Source organism: Charadrius vociferus, unplaced genomic scaffold (assembly GCF_000708025.1).
Source record: "Charadrius vociferus isolate BGI_N301 unplaced genomic scaffold, ASM70802v2 scaffold467, whole genome shotgun sequence".
In the NCBI taxonomy this organism is placed as follows: domain Eukaryota; kingdom Metazoa; phylum Chordata; class Aves; order Charadriiformes; family Charadriidae; genus Charadrius; species Charadrius vociferus.
The window spans coordinates 1,260,392-1,276,303 of NW_009649309.1; positions in this window are offsets into that span (position 1 = coordinate 1,260,392).

A 15,912-nucleotide genomic window follows, 5' to 3' on the forward strand; every position below is an offset into this window, starting at 1 on the left:
TGAGGCCCTGACTCAGTGTTGGCTCCCTCCAACTCAGACAGACCTGCAACAGCTTGCTAGCAAATGGAGGCACTACTGCTTTTGCTATTCCCTTTCTCATTACAGTTCTCCCTCATAAAAAGAGGCCTTTTACTCTAGAAAATTAACTTAAGAAAAGGATAGTACAAGAAGGCTAGCACCGGGAAGCACAGGCAGTGCTCTAATAACCAACTCTGCTTTAAGCTCCAAACAGAGAGCATGTCTCTTTGCATGGTGCAATAAACCCTGGGAAACAACTGGGGAATTAGGTGGAAACAGCTCCGCCCTGACTCCTACTCCTCCAGCACATTTGGTGCACCACCCAGACAGTCCCGATGAACCAGGTTTTCAAGAAAGATCACTTTCCATAATGAATCCATTTCGCTTTTTTAGGGATCAAGAAAGCTTCATGTTACAGTTATGTTGTACAATCAAAGGGGCCACTCAAGCAGGCCAAATGCAAGGCAATGACATTTTGGGGTGAGGTCCATCAGGGATAAACATTTGCAGAAGGAGCTACTTTTGCTCTGTAAGCTTTTATGGCAAGCTAAAGGCTCAAGCTCAACATGGCAGGCTGACGCCTCTTTGTCCATTGATGCTCCCGTGGCAGCATCCACCTATACACTTCTCAGACCTCCCCTGAGGGACCATAAATGGCAAAATATTCCATTCCAATTCCAGTGGTTGCACACACACCTCTGGTCAGCTGGGAACGTAATTCTGGTTAACAAAAAAGTAGCCAGCAACCCAGCCCTATATTTTCTCCTCCTCAAAGTAATGAAGCAATTGAAATTGAGGTGCAAGCAGACCTGCTGGTAGTACAGCAATAGGCATCACTGAAAGCATGTTTGGCATCTCGGAAACTACAACCAACTCAAGCAATCCACTTACAGTGCCAAACAGTTGCAGAGAGTGCAGATGAGATTTTTCAGTTGAGCACTGATGCCTTAAAGCAATAAATACATCTACTAATTCAGGCAAAAGGATGCACCAGGCAGTGCAGTGGAGGCACTACTACACTGCTTCTGATAGCGATCAGTGGCAGAGCAGAGCAGTAATTATTCAGGGAGGAATAAGCTGCTACAGGCTGTTCTTGCCATACATTAAGAAAACAACAGCAGATTTGTTCATGGTTGGATACTAACATGAAAACAGCTTCCTCCCACCTCTACTCGGGACGGCGGGCAGGCGCACAGTACAGAGAACCTACCAAAGGCCAGCAAAGCAGGAGGGCACAGTAGCATCACGCACATCTGCAAGCTCGACCAGGGTTCTCCAGACGGTGCCATGGGAAGGAAAAGGCTGTGCCTGTGTAAGCAAGGAGCATGGCCTCCCAGGAGCTGCTCTGCAGCGACGCTGTGTTTTCAATGCTTTCCTCAGAGGGCTGTCAGCAAGGCTAAGTGCAAACCTCACCTTCTGCCTGAGTGTTTTCGCAACACATCTGAATGGAAAAAAACATTCACTGTGGAGCAGTCTCTCCCACAGTATCTGTCAATCCACACCCATAAGGCAAACCTTGCACACATTTCACTCTTGGATACATACAGACTCTCTCACCCTCGCCAGGAGCACAGCAAATGTACCTGTTCAGAGCATCAGCTTCTCTTAAGGCACCGACAAGGAGCCAGAATATGATCCCCATCAGCATACAGGAACTAGCAAATCCTGTAAATGTTAGAGAGAATAGTAATTAGTGACATTAATAAGAACTGTTGGGTGAAAGGGAAGGATGCTGAGGCAACCTCATGAGAGATGGGAGGGTGTTAGATCCCTGCCCCGAACACACTCCTGCCTAGTCCTGGCACCACAGCGGAGTTACCCCGCAGGAGGCTGTCAGGGGACTTCTCCAAAATCACAGAAGGAAGCCAAGGTAAAAGGCAAGACAATGAGTCCCAAACAAAGACTATTTGTCTTGCAAAGCCTCCTCAATAGTCAATGCACTGAAGTTAACCTCTAAGTAGAGAGGCAGAAAAGAGGCTGATAAATGGGACAGAAGCAGTCACCTGCACAACTCCCCTACTCCTGTCCCTGAGATATTGCTGATCTCCTGCTCCACAGCACTTGTGCAATTTCTTCTAGTTTGCAGAGCACATGAATCCCATCTGATGTCAGAGCCAGGCTGCTTCCTTTTTTTCATTGTTAGTATTATTGATTCATCATTATGGTTTCATAATATAAATGGTTTTATATTTCCCACTGATTGCTTTATAAGGCTTTTGCACATTAGTCATACAAAAGACATCTAGCAGCACTGAGCAAAAACTGTGACAGAAGTCACCTCTACGGCCTGCAGAAACACCTCGCATGCATGCAAAGTGCCCGCTGCATGACAAAGAAGAGGTACCAGAAAAAAAGATGGTTTACTGGAAACAATTCAGAGCAGCCGTAAGGAGACGTTTTTCTGATGATACAACTGAAGCAAAGGTCACCGTATCCAATATGGTTTTACTTTTCCCGTTCTGTTCATGCAACGGTTCAGGGACGGCAACAAACACGGTGGATGAACAACCACCTGCAAGCACAACATAGCAGAGAGAGGCTTTGGAAGTGCAGAGAGGTAAGAAAACAGGGTGGGACAACTTCTCCAGTCAAAGCACCAAACCAGCAAGGGGAAGGTACAGGATCAGCCCGACAACATCTCACGTATTTCCTGCCAACTGAACCTCGTTATTAACTGCGAGAAAACTTACTCATGCAGCGCATCGGTTTACCTTGGACTGACAAAAAGAGACTTGCTTGTTTTCCTCAGTCTCTGCCGGTGACTCACACACGTCAGCCATTGCCAGCCGGTATTTAAAGAACTGCGAAAAAACATAATCCATTCAAACCCCATTTTCCCCTTTCTCCTTTCACACTATGGAAGGGCTGAAGGCATTTCTAAGGACAAAAACAATGCTGAAGACCACAAGAGTACAGCACAGACCTTGGACTCCAGCCTCAAGCACAAATTGTCCATCACCATTTATAATTGTTCTCCCTATTGCTTTACACTACCACTCTAGCCAAAACACAAGAGTTATTTACTTGTGTTATCGACCTCCAGGAGGGTCTTCTGTTTTTCTTTTGAAGACAGTAACTGAAAACTGTTCTGCAGTGGAACATAAAGTCTCTACAAAGGCAGAAATAATATGACAAATCCAACCTGGCCAATAATCTTCAGTGGCAGCTTATTTATAAAGGTACAGAAAGACAACTTTCTTCCCCCAGCAAGGAAATTCATACATTAGCTTCACATGGCTTACATCTGAAGGGGCTGTATTAGCTTTGTAGGACTTCATCTACATTGGCATCGACCCACTCCTGCACCAGGGCTCAGCATGTGGGGGGAGATCAGTATGGCTGCTGTGCAGACCACCTTTTCTCCCTTCCTCCTCCAGCTCCTCTTTCCTCTAACAATTTTTTCAATGTGATTGCTACTACTAGACAACACTGCAGAAACATGACTAGCAAAGTTCAAACTACTCGCCTCCCAGTACTGCTGAGCAAGGCAAACAGAGATGCTTGTAGCTTCTTTAAGTGCAGCTGGCTGCTGGATTTAATGAAACCCATATGAAGGTGGCCTGGCCTGCCTTCCCAAAGCAACTGCAACTCTCAGACAAAGCATTTTGTCCCGCAGCAGCCAGACATACTGGAAACAAAGCTGAGTGCCAGGGAATGAGCCCCCATTCCCAAACTCCCTCTTGAAGTGCCCAGTGGCATCACTCGCCCCAGGGCTGCTCCTACCAGGAGACATGACCATGCTCTGGGCAATGCAGAGCATAGATGACACACTGTCATGGTTTAACCTCAGCTGGCAACTAAGCACCATGCAGCTGTTCGCTCCCCCCAGTTGTGATGGGGGAGAGAATCGGAAAAGTAAAAGTGAGGAGAAACTCATAGGTTGAGATAAAAACAGTTTAACAGGTAGAGCAAAGCCACACACACAAGTAAAGCAAAACAAGGGATTAATTCACCACGTCCCATCAGCAGGCAGGTGTTTAGCCATCTCCAGGAAAGCAGAACTCCATCACACATAACAGTTATTTGGGAAGACAAATGCCATCACTCTGAATGTCCCCCCCTTCCTTCCTTCTTCCCTAACTTTATATATTGAGCATGACATCATATGGTATGGAATATTCCTTTGGTCAGTTGGGCTCAGCTGTCCTGGCTGTGTCTCCTCCCAACTTCTTGTGCCCTCCTAGCCTACCCACTGGCAGGGTGGTATAATGAGCAGGAAAGGCCTTGACTGCCTAGCAACAACTAAAAACACCAGTGCACTATCAAGTTTTTCTCATCCCAAATCCAAAACATAGCACTATACCAGCTGCTAGTAACAAAAGTTAACTCTATCCCAAGTGAAAACATGATGTACTCTCATGCCAGCAAAGCTCCTCTGCTGCCTTCCTGCAGCTCCAACTTGTCCACCAAAATATGCATTTCTCAGTGTCATCACCCCAGCAACCTCTTTCTGTCCTTAACATTGCGACATGTTGCTTGTTGGCAGAGACACGGTAATGTTTTATTTCAGCTAACGTGGCAAATATTCACCAGTTTTAAAAAAAAAAAAGTTATGAAGTATAGGGTCAGAGGACTGAGCGATACCAGGTGACCTACAACAGGAGAAGGAAGCATCACCACATCAGTAGTGAAGAGTGCAAGCAAAATGACGGGGCAGAGAAATAGGAGGGCTCTGCACAGCAGGAGCAACCAGAGAAGTCCCCCATACCATAAAGAGTAAAGAAAAGGGTGGCACTGGCCAAGACAGCAGGCACATGACCCCGGGGGACCTGCCGGACCCCAAGCCTGACCACACAGCTTTGCTAATGCCCTGTCATGAGCAGATACACCCACCATAAAAGAAACCATACTTTGAAGCCTAAACAGGGGGATGGGGTGTCCCCTGCCAGCTTTGAGAAATAATAAAGTTTTGCTTAAGAGGCTTATGCTAATTTCCCCCCCGCCTCCTGTGATGATCTTGCAACACCAGCAATTTCAAGCTCAAGCAAATAGCTCTGGTCCCCCATAACCAACAGCAAGGCTGAGTGCCTGCGCTGCTTTTAACAGGAAGAGGCGCAACCCTCTTCGACACAAGCACATATGATGAACTCCTCAGATACAGCCAGCACATCAAGAGAGCTACCAAAAACACGCTGGCTCCCCAGCCAACAGACCTTGAGAAGTCGTCATCAAGGTGATAATGTACTTGCAACAAGCACCTAACACAACAGCTTTTCAACCCGAGATGGGTCAGATAAAAGTTTATAACAAGTCAGGCAGGAGGATAAACCTTATGGATAGATAGATTTGTCCTGCTCCCTCCCAGAGAGGCACTTAAGACATCAGGCCCTGCTCTGTAGCATGTTTAAGCACAGAAATCATAGAATCAGAGTGGTTTGGGTTGGACGGGACCTTTTAAAGATCATATAGTCCAACCCCCTGCCATGGCCAGGGGGATCTTGCTCAAAGACTAGGTTGCGCAAAGCCCCATCCAGACAGACCTTAAATACTTCCAACGACGGGGCATCCACAACTTCTCTGGGCAACCTGTTCCAGTGCGTCACCACCTTCACTGTGGAAAATTTCTCACTTATATTCACTCCAATATTCTCCTTGATACATTCAGCAGAAGATTTTATTTAAAAGCTGTGCTCAAAGTCCTCCCGGAGGGATACCTCCCCTGGGGTTAACTGGCAAGCTGAACATTTTCCGCATGTACATGAAACCCTCAGTCAGTAGTACACCTCAAAGGACCCTATCAACGTTGTAGCCTCCCAGAAATACTAACAAGCTTCGCAATCATTACCCTTCCTTTACAGGCAGGGAAACTGTGGTTAGAAGCAGGACGTGCTCTACCAGGAGCTACACAGCTGCCCTTCAGCATGCCATGCCCGCTCTCACATACTCATGAGCTTAACTGATCCAAAACTATCCTTTGCTGCCAAAACAGACAGTCCTGCCTTTTCCGTCCTCCCCCTTCTACACATCCCAATCATTTCTATGCTTGTGGTAGCAACCATCGTTTGCTTGATCCAACTGGAAGCCATCCCTGAAAGAAGAAAATAGAGGGGAAGGATTGCTGGCAGAAGAACAGTCTGATATCAGCTAAAGCTGATGGGAAGCACAACCTCAGAAAGCTGGCACAGTGGTACATCTGGAAACCTAGATGAGGCTTTCAAGCTGCGATGCTTCAACCCATCATACCTTTGTCTTTGCACAGTGGTAATTCACTTAAACCCCCTCCAACGGCTCCATTCACAGCTGAAAATGCCCAGCTACCCACTCTTCTAAAGACCCATCCAAAACAGCCTGGTAAAGTGCTACCTGAGGTCTCCAAACTAGGCTGATTCACCCAAACAGCAACACACCAGTTATGCAAGCCTCACAGCTTACCAAGGAATAGCAGTAAAAGAAAATTTCTCCAAGGGATTTGGGGATTTACTTTTTTTTTGTGTGTGTGTGTTTTGCCATAGCTGAAGGGTGTTCTCAAATGATTTTCAGGAGAAGAGGAGCAAGGACAAGCATATGTGAAGGATCTAGCAAAAGCTCTTAAGCAAAGCGGACAGCAGGATGCTGAAAATAAATACGCAAAGCCCTTTGCAGCACCAGAGTTCAAATCCATCTGGACATTTCTGAGGCTGTCACAACAGCCCAATGAAAGGATTTTCCAATTCCTTGCAAAGAAACCCTGGAAAATAAGGATGGAAAAACAGAAGCACAGGCTCAAACTCTAAGCCAGCCCTTCATCCTGAGATGTGACCTCCTTCAACACCACCAGGAGTGCAGAGGAAGAGCGCGGCACAGCCCTGCGTGGTTCCTACAGACTGGCTTGTCCCCAGCACAGGGTGGCCCGAGCCCCCTCCACCTCAATCCCACTTCTCTTCCAGTGCAGAGCTGGATGGAGGAGTCCTGATGGACCCAGGTACAGCTCTGGGTACTGGAGGGGCTGTCAGCACAAGTCTTCACAGCCTGCCCAGCTACCTCACCTCCAAAACCAGCAAGAGCATGATCCCCACCTAAAAAAAGTACATGCTACAAAGCTGTGCCAAGTGGAGGGAGCTGAGGCACCAGCATCCCTAGAGGTACCGTCAAAACATCCCAGCAGCAGTCTGACAGAGCTCCTCCACCCCTAGCTCCTTACAGAGGTGAAGGAGGAAGAGCTAATCTGCTCTTGTTTTTTTAAGTTGATGCAGCATTAGTCACATGGGCTCCCGATGAAGCTGCCCCGGGGCCCTCAGGCAAGCCTTTCGATCACTGCTGTGCTTGCACGGAAACCACCAACTCCGCCAGCTCTTGACACGAACAGACAAGCACAGTTAAAACCCTCACATTCAAGCCTCCTTTAAACACCCCTTCAGAGAAATACCCAGAGCTGCTCCTCCACTTAATGCAGCTTTTCTTCCCGCACCAGAAAAAGCACAAAGCTACTCAAATTGAGTTTCCATGGCATTAAAATCAATTAACCAGCTATGCATCTCCAACTGCCCCATTCTCAGTTTTCCTGGTAACTGTTACAATGCAGAGCATATGCACATCCCAAAAGTATCCCAAAGCATCCTTGAGGAAATCATGGACTTTATTACAAAGCTCAAGCTTTCACCTCCGCAGACATTCATCTTATCTTAGTTTTAAGTTAAAAAAACAAACCAACCACAACAGATTAATTCAGGCCAATTTTTACAGATCAGAGTTTTCGATGTCAGCTGCAACTAGCTGCAACCACAGAGTTGATGCTACGCAGGCCACAAGAGCCATCGCACGTGCGACATTTACGTTGGGGACCTTTCAGCTGCCTGTATGCCACGTCCCAGCAGTGGGGGCTTGGGGGAGAGCATGACTCCTTGGCTTGCAGGAAAAAAGCAGCTCATTGCACTCACGGAGATGCAAGTGACCACTGACAACAGATAGAAGCAATGCCCACACCTGGCTCAAAAGATGAGCTGCCAAAGCAATCAAGCCACCCTTCGGTTGCACCACCCCAGAATTCTCCTGGCCCGTGCCGCAGCTCTGCTTTCCCCGGTGGCTCTGCAGCACCAAAAGGAATCACGCTGCAACACAGTTTTACAAGCAGACATCTGCAGCAGGAGCAGCCTCTGGTACACAGCCTCTTCTGCTCTTCCCTTAATATAATTTATTGAAGTAAAACAAGAGCTAAATTCATGCTCTACCCACACAAGCAGGATACTGGCTAACCCAGTCTTTTCATTTCAAAGCCTGCCACTTCCAGCAGTCGGAGAACAGGGACTAGCAGCACTGTTTGCACCACAAACTAAAGACCAGGGACATGTTTCCCAGCCAATGGCTGGAGGGTGAATCACCCCCTCCTGCTCAGCCTCCCTGGGGATGGAGCTCTCTGGGGATGGACTTCTCTGTCCATCCAGCTGCCCCTGTGCCGGATCCAGCACCCTGCAGGAGATAACTGCTTAATCCTGCAAGGACTGAATTGCTTTGACATACTGCAGGAAGAGGTCAGTGGAGATCCAGCCGGCCTCCATGCCCAAGGCAGGAAAGCAGTAAGGGAAGAGATCCCTGTAAAATCCCAACAAGTGACTTGGAAAATTGTTTCCTTAGACACACCGGGTATTGACAACAGTCCGCCACTGGAAAGAGGGGCAGAGACACCCCCCCCGTCTCCTTCCTGTTCCTTCCAGTCTGTGCTGGAGGAAAAAGCTCCGGCTGCCACAGAACTGAGCGCTGGTGCATGAGAGGGCAGGAGAACAACAATTTCCATGCGGATCCTCAGACATTAAAAGCACGGTGAGGGCAATGCTGCAGGAAAGAAAGCTCCCTGTGCTGTCACCACTCTGCAAAAGGCCAGAATAAATGAGGAGATTTACAGACGGGGCCCAAAAGCAACACACACATTTGCCCCTTGTCCGACACAGGCACTGCAATTTTTTCCACAGAAACTGGATTACAGCACCCCACTTTAAGAGGCAGCTAATCACATTGTAAACATGTCAGCTGGTAACAAGTTCAACCCCTTCAATGGTTAAGGTCTTCCGAAGTTTACTGGTTTTCTCAGCTATACGTTATATATCCCTCTAACTCGCACTCCCAATTTAACTTCAAATTCCACCAGCTGTATCTCATGGCGTCTTTCTCTCACAGCACGGGAGACCCTGAGCAGCCTCCAGCCAGATCTCTTCACCACACAGAGGTACCAAAGTACAGCCATCAGGTCACCCCTCAAACACCCCAAAGTTGAGCAGACACAACTTCAGAAGGTCTCCAGTCTCAAAGACTCAGAAAGGACCCAGAGGAGCTGACCCCCTGATACTGCAACATGAATTAATGCCAAGTCCAGTTGCTTGAGGCTTTTCAACAGGTGTCTTGTTAGAGCCCAGCACTGAGGCAACATAGCTCTATCACTCACCAAACATCGTGCTGTTCAAGGTATCTCTAGCACCGCTCAGCATCCTCAGTTCATGACCTGCAGAGCCTGCTGTGGGTTTTACACCATAAGATTGACAGTCAGAAGGACAATGTTACCAGGCTCCATTTGCTCAGTCTCTAGATATCTAGAGCAATCAGGCTTCCAGTCTCCAAGAGGCCAACTGATGGTCCTACCAGCTCCTCCTAGAGAGCAGCGTGATGGGCATCAGTCCACAGCAGCTCAGGCCATTCTTCCACCACTGTGCTGGTACAACTGCCTGATCAGCTATGCAGCAAACCAGATGGGCATGCAGATGTGCCTCAAAACTACTTTGGTAAACAACAAATTCAGTGCCAGGCCACACAAACTGTTGTATCAGGGTGGCAAGAAGGTGGCTCAACTGTGCACCTAGGCCAGAATAGTCATCAAGCAAAGCAACGCTTTGCAGATCAGATACAGGTTTCCCTGTGAAACTCATGCAGCAAGTTAGGGAGCAAAGAAAATAGTGATGCTTTTAAACATTTCAGTAACTTTATCTGGTTAGCATTGTAATCAGCAGCAATAGCACACACAACACTTCTGACCCACTTTATAACCACCCAGAGGAAACAAACATATTACATCCTCCCTGATAAGTCCCCCCCCATTCGGTCAACAATGTTCTCACAACCAGTTTTGACTCACAGAACTGAAGGGGGAGGGAGGGAAGACAGACACAGTAAGAAAAAGACACCACAGGCACAACGTTTTTCAAGAAACTGCATTTCTAAACACGCAGGTCATTTTCTTACCTACCCCCTCCTTATCTACTCTGTATTGAAATGTTTGACAAGATTCACTATTGGTGCAACTTTGTTCCACTCAAGCCCAAATCAGATGTCAGAGCTATGAAAGCAAGAAAGAAGACATTCAAAAATTTTATCTTGGGAAGAGAAAACCATGATACTAAACTAAAACTCGAGTAGTCAGCTACAATGCAAATGGAGGAAACTTTAAAAAAAAAAAAAGACAAAACGCAATAGCACTAGCGAAACTGATACCTGCATCCCCCCAACATCCTGCCACCATGGTGGTGAGCGGCAGATGTGGCTCTTGCACGCTTGGTCGAGGTAACTGCTGGACAGCTTTCTACAGCACACCCTCCACGTGCCTGGCAGGCTGCAGCTTTAGCAACCAGGGAAAGGCATGCAAAGCATGACCCCCACTGATTAGGGAACAGAACTGAAGGGAAGGAAAGGCAGGAGATTTAAAAACCTGAGCCAAGCAGCTAGTCTCAATGAGATCCTGCTGATTTCTGGTGAGCGAGCTGGCCCAAAGCACGTGTGTAAAGAAGCCAGGCACATCTGCATAGCTACTGCAAAGAAAAGTAAGAGATACATGAACAGGTTGCAGACTTTGGATGGCTGTCCCAGCCGCTGCTAGGTCACCGGCAAAGCATGCACCCCACTTTGCTGAACAAATCTCCCCTACACCTCTCACAGCAGCTGAGGCATCGGCAAACTGCTGAATATACCAACAAACATGCATTTCTGAGCAAGCTGGCTCTGATTATGCTGTCAGGATGCCAGCAGGGCCCCAAGTCCTAAGGAGATCAGATTTGTATCAACGGACACTCGGGCAAAGCTGGTGTGATGGGGCTGAGCATCCCAAGCGCCTGCTTCCTCTTCACAGACCTTTCCTCCCCCCCCCCGCTTGGATTGAGGACAAGTCATTTCCCCACAAGGAAAACCCTGCGCTGAGCTCCAAAAGGTGGGGGCAAGCACCTCATTTGCTTGGGTTTTGGGGTACCACAGCACCAGGGTTCATTGGCGCTGTGAACTCCCACCCTGCCGGATGCAACTGCTCAGCAGTCGCCTGCAGCACGGGAAGCTCCTCTGCATAAAGCTGAATGGTGCTGGCTCCTGTGTTTGACTTCCAGGATCTGAGCCACAAGGAGAGCTAAAAATATCCCAATTAACCATTCCTTTTCAATGCAAGACTCGCTGATAATGCCACAAGGGTATTATAGAACTGCAAACAGGAAGATGTGGTCTGCAAAAAAACCCAAACACAACAGCAGTCGAACTGGGAAAACAGCTGGCCAGGACAGTAATCTCTGAATTCAAGTGTGGACCACAATGCCCGAAAAATGTGGAGAAGCTTGTGCTACTTGCAGTTGTCATGGCTAGTTCTGATGTGCTTGCAAGTTTTCTGGCATGATACACACAGGGTATCATTTTTGCTCTGTGTTGATTATACACAGAGAGCTCATTCTAGCTACAGCCCATGCAAGCTGTCTCCTGAATCAGCTGGCTGCTTAGCTCTGTGTCATTCTACGTGTCGGGAGTTAAGCAACAAACTTTTATTCCTGGTAAAACCCATTGAAAAGAAACAGCTAGGCTCCAGAACTAAGGATTTCTTCACATGCAGATTTAGCAGTGATTTTTTTATCACTGGCTAGTCTTTACACTGACATCTAGACTTTAAACATCATCTGTGAGTAATACAGGGGTACATTACTCACAGCGGTGCACCCGGGAGAACCAGCAAATCCTCTCCATTTAAGCCTGAGCGTCAGCTTTACCGTGGAATTACATTTATCTCTCTGGCACTAGGCTCCCATTAATGGAATTACCAGGCAGGCTGCTTCAGACTTAACACTTGAGAGAGGCAGGCTGGGATGGCACTGCTCCAGCCTCAAGCCGCAAAGCCTGCACTGTTTCTTCATCCTCTAACGAGCCCGACCCCGTGATGAGAGCCAGGGAAACAAAAGAAACAAACCCGAACTGTCCAGGGCAATCAATATCTTTCTAGGAACACCCAGGCCTCTTGCCAGCTCTCTCCCAACCCCAATTTAGCTCTCCTGCAGCACAGAGGGGATGGCACGTGCAGGAGCAACCCGGCGGGATGCCGAGCGCCAGGAAGCACAGCTGGTGCTCAAGCAGACACTCAGGGAGGTGAATCTGCACTGGTCCCTCTGCAAATACCTGATGCTGAAGGTGTCAAAGCAAATCCACAGCTGAGGAGAGCACCCCTCAACCTCAAAAATCACAGAGCAAGCACTTGAGTCTGAATAGTTTTTTCAGAAATACCCACTGCTACATAAAATGGTGAGGCCTATCATAGCAAACCAGCCAAGATTGCTAACCTCAGCATGGGAGATTATCATGATGTGCTAGAAAACTGCCTTCCATCACACAGCAGCTATTGCACTGCCCTGCTGAGCAATCTGCAGCTGGGCATGAACCAGTCCCTTAAACCATCCCAGCACTACCCAATAAAGTGGACAACTGGGAATGCCACAGGCTGCCAAAAGCTAAAAGGTATATAGCAAGCAACCCTACCGCAAAGCTCCACCAACAGCACTGCGACTTCATCATCTCTGGGGGCTGTTCTTTGCACAGAACAGCTGTAAGGTTGTTTGGCCAGGTTTTTTTTCCAGTCACCTGCAAAAGGACTTCTCTGTCCTTGGCAGGGAGGGAGTGCAAGGAGAAAATGGAGATTCATCAGCACTTGAATGATGTTTGCCCCAGGTATGGAGACCCAGGCTCACAGCACTGCCAAAGCAAGTAAAAGATGGCAAGGGGAAAGCTTATTTGCAGAGTATAGCTGTGACCTTGCAACATCTTGAGCTGTGGGAGCTGAACTACTCTCTCCTGTAATTAAAATGCAGGAGAGGATAGCACAGGAATTACTCCAGTGTGACTCTGAAGGACTAACAGGCTTTGAGTTTCAAAGTCAGTCTTAACACACAATCTTCGGTGAGATTTCAATTCTAAGAAAAAAAAAAAAAAAAAAAAAAAGGAAAAAAAGAGGTTTACTGTGAGAAAAGCTCCTGTACAACCCTGTTACTAAACCACACAAGGAGCAAGTGAGGGAGACTGTGGCTGGGACTGACAAAGAAAGGCTGAAGGGAGTCCTCTCTTCCCCCTGCATTTGCTCTGCCAGTTGCTCTCAGCAACATAATGATTCAGGGAGGCAGACTGCCCTGTGACAGGAAAAACACTTGTAACACCCAGACAGTGAAACCTCACATCTGAGAGCATCTATGCAAAATGCAGCCTGAAACGTTTCTTCCAGCTCCACAGAGTTGACTTGATGTTTTGCAAAACCAAGCTGGTGAAACGCTATGGCTTGCATTGAAGGCGAGATTTACCAGCAGGAGATATTCCTAAGCATCTCCCTATTTTCTGCATATCAGGATAAAAAAAAGGAAGCCTATGGGTAAGACTATGGGGTCCTGCAGCTCAGGGTGATGTAGAAGAGACAGGAGGACATCAGGAAAAGAAATGACACGTGCAATGCTTTTCAGCCTGGCACCCAGGCGAATAGCTTAGCTAAGAACACTACTTCCATTTTTAAATAACAATAAAGGTAAGGAGCCATCAGAATTATAAGTAAAGCTCCAAAATAAGAAATCATACTGCTGGATGGATGCAGCTGCCTGCTTGTTCGGTAGTTGTTGAGGTTTTTTTAAAAGATAAACTTGTCTTTCAGAACACATTTGTTGGCCAATCTTCCTTCTGCTGAAAAAAAAACCCAAACAAAAACAAAAAAACAAGAAGGAAGCTCACAACTGTGAAAATGATAACTGAAAGGCAGGACAGTTTTCAAAGAGCTGAGATCATGCTTCACAGGCCCTTTAAAGTAAGATGCAAGATATTAGTAAGTTAAAAAGGACAAAAAAGGAGTAAAATTAAAATTCTAAGTAGTTTCAGTAAGATATCATTCAGATAAGCTACTAAGCAAAGTCTGTAAGAGGCAGAGCCCATTCACAGACAAGAACCTGTCAAGTAAAAGAAATAAATGATTTATAAAATCTATTTTTCAATTGTAAAGTTGTTGCGATATAGGATTATTTCATCAGAAATTCGCAGTCTGGAGGAGGTTAGCTCCGCAAATGCATCCAGGAAAAAAAGTAACTTGTACATCAGAGGCAAATCCCTTAAGAAGGGTGTAAAATTGAGCAGAGTGGTTTCGAATCCAACAGAGCAATGGCTTGAACGCAGCCAAGGCAGAAGTACAAAAATACTGCAGAAAAGCAAACACTGTAAAGCACCCAGGAGCTTGACGGAGCAACAGCCGCAGCAGGTCCTATTGTGCTCTTCAACTTCCTCGCTGCTTGGTGAATTGTAATAACTTGGGGGCAGGCATCACAGCCTGCAGCCCTGCCAGCTCAGCCCAGGACTTCGCTGCTCTCCAAACAGCAAGGTGTTATGCAGCCACCACCGAGGTTATACAACAGAAGCAATTTTGTAATCATTTTGGTTTAGAAAGCATTTTGCATTGGCCTCCACCACTGCTTGGTTTTGCCTTTTCTTATTCAACAACAGAGGGGAAGAAAAGTGACCAAGCACAAGGCAAGCCCTTTACTAGAGTGACAGGTTTTTAACGAAACCCTGGCTATCGCCGCTGCTGAACACAGCTTCAAATTAAAGCACCAAGCCCACGAACAGTCTCCTCTTTCTCAGCATGGCAGTGGCACAGAAAGGTCCTGATGCTTTCACCTGCTTTGCTACATGCGTCCTGATTGAGTACATCCCCTTTTCCTACCAAAAACAGGGCACCAAACCCTGGCTGGTCAACACAGCTCCCCAGAAGGCTCCAGCACATGCCCTCATCCACCATTTTGACATGCGCCCCAAGACCCTTGCTCCAGACCCAGCATCTCCTTCCCTTGTCCAACAGGGAGCTGTTGCCCTTAACTTCTGTTGGAACACAAGAACAAACAGAACCATTTCTTGAGGGAAAAGACCTCATGATTCACCGTGGTGCCAGATTTCACTTTTTTGGGTGTTGTTTTTAAAGGAGGTATCACAAGGCAAGGGCCAGGGCAACCAACCGCAAGCAGCAGGTCCGTTAATCGGGCACTTGAGCTGCTGCATCTCCAACTCCCCCTGTCACCTGCAGCCACCCCACCAGGGTTGCCAACTATGTCCCAGGCAGCAGGTATTTTGGGGGCTCCCGTGGCAGCCCACTGGGGACCCAGGCCATACCTGTGCTACCCTGTGTGTCCCCAGAGAGCAACAGGGCTGGGGAGGGCTGGTGGAAGCTCAGCACCCCGTCCCCCCCAAAGGAGCATGCCTGGCTGCCGGGAAGGCAAAGCCCTCCCTAACAGCAACCAAGAAGATTGCAGGCAGCTCCTGCACTGCTTCGTTCAGTGGGAGAAAAAAAAACACAACAGTATTTGGGGGTGTTTTTTTGTTTTGTTCCGTTTTGACATCAACGCAGCCCCACCTCGACTCAAAGGACCCCCCAGCTGAGTCCCTGCCAGGCGCACGGCCCCATGCTCTGACCCCCCAGGCAGCCCCGGCCTGGGGACACAGCCCTTCGCAGCCCCCCCAAGCACACAGCCCTTCGCAGTCCTTCACCTCCCCGTGAATGCCCATGCCTCCCCGTGCGCACCCAGCCCTTTACAGCCCTCCCGAGGCCCCCATTCCGAGGGGGCGCAGCCCTCTGGACACCCCCTCACGCCTCAGGCTGTGCCGTCCGGGGGTACCCCAGGGACGCAGCTCCCCGCGACCCCCTGGATGCTGCCGGGCACACACACCTTTGCAACC